The sequence below is a fragment of the Urocitellus parryii genome, chromosome 12, assembly GCF_045843805.1.
Source record: "Urocitellus parryii isolate mUroPar1 chromosome 12, mUroPar1.hap1, whole genome shotgun sequence".
Classification (NCBI taxonomy): Eukaryota; Metazoa; Chordata; class Mammalia; order Rodentia; family Sciuridae; genus Urocitellus; species Urocitellus parryii.
In genome coordinates this window covers 65,077,662-65,078,650 of record NC_135542.1, presented here as the reverse complement: position 1 = coordinate 65,078,650, position 989 = coordinate 65,077,662, and the positions used below count along the sequence as shown (strand labels likewise).

General features: G+C 64.2%; 1 non-coding gene across 1 annotated transcript; it reads right to left on the bottom strand.

Annotated features, from left to right (window-relative positions):
* Positions 1–228: 228 nt before the first annotated feature.
* Positions 229–321, bottom strand: Trnai-uau (transfer RNA isoleucine (anticodon UAU)). Its single transcript is given in 2 exon segments — positions 229–264; positions 284–321. It is a non-coding gene; the product is annotated as a tRNA-Ile (tRNA).
* Between the last annotated feature and the right edge of the window lie 668 nt (positions 322–989).

Sequence of the window (989 nt, the reverse complement as noted above, 5' to 3'; positions counted from 1 at the left end):
AGACCCGCCGAAAAATAACTAGATGGGGGCAGATAGACGGACGGCTGGGTTCGAGAGCTGGATGTTGCAAACCGATCGTGAAACAGGTATAAGATTCCGCTGCGCTGTGCTTCCTGCTAGCGGCCGAGCGCGACTTGAGGCAGAGTAGTTACGAGACAGGAACTGAGAAGACTCAAGTCTTTCGGCAAGGAGATAAAATGAATCTTCCGGATATCTAAAAAAGGACCGTGCTCCAGGTGAGGCTCGAACTCACAACCTCGGCATCGCTCTGCATGTACTGCTGTATAAGTACCGCGCGCTAACCGATTGCGCCACTGGAGCTCCGCTTAGCCGCCCTCGCGATAGCTCTATCAGGGTTCACTCGGCCGGGTGCGGGCTTCCGCGGAGCATGCGCGTCTGCCATTCGCGGCTCCTAGCTCGGACCCGGTCCTTTGCAACTTCCGGCTGGGCACACATATGCTGCCTGGCTACTCCGAGGCCAGCAAAGCTGGAAAATCCTACGAGTGTTCCCCTCGGGGCTGGAGGGCGGGTTAACATGGCCGAACTGGGACCTTGCAAAGGGCGCAGGCCGCGTCCCGGGCAGCGCCGTGGGAGAGGCGGCCTGGTCCCTGCGGCCATAAGCCAACACCGCGTTCTCGGCGGGGCTTTCACCTCCTAGGAGAGGGCTGCGAGGGGCAGGAGCCAGCACAGGGAGCCGGCAGGCAGGCCTCGCGGCTGTGATGACGCGAGACGAGGGGCGGGGCCGGGACGGGCGGCCTGGGCTCCGAGACTCAAGATATCCCGCGGCAACCGCTCGCGGCCCGGCGACCCCAGCCGAGAAGTGCTCTGGAAGGCGCGAACGACTTCCCGCGGGGTGCGGGCGGCCAGGTGGCATGCTGGAGCCCGGAAATCTTTGGACGATTGTGTCCGAGTTGCTCGAGGGCGGCCTCTGCCGGCGGCGCGCGCGCGGGCCGGAAGGTTGGGCTGCTGGGGGCGGTGACCGACCTTCC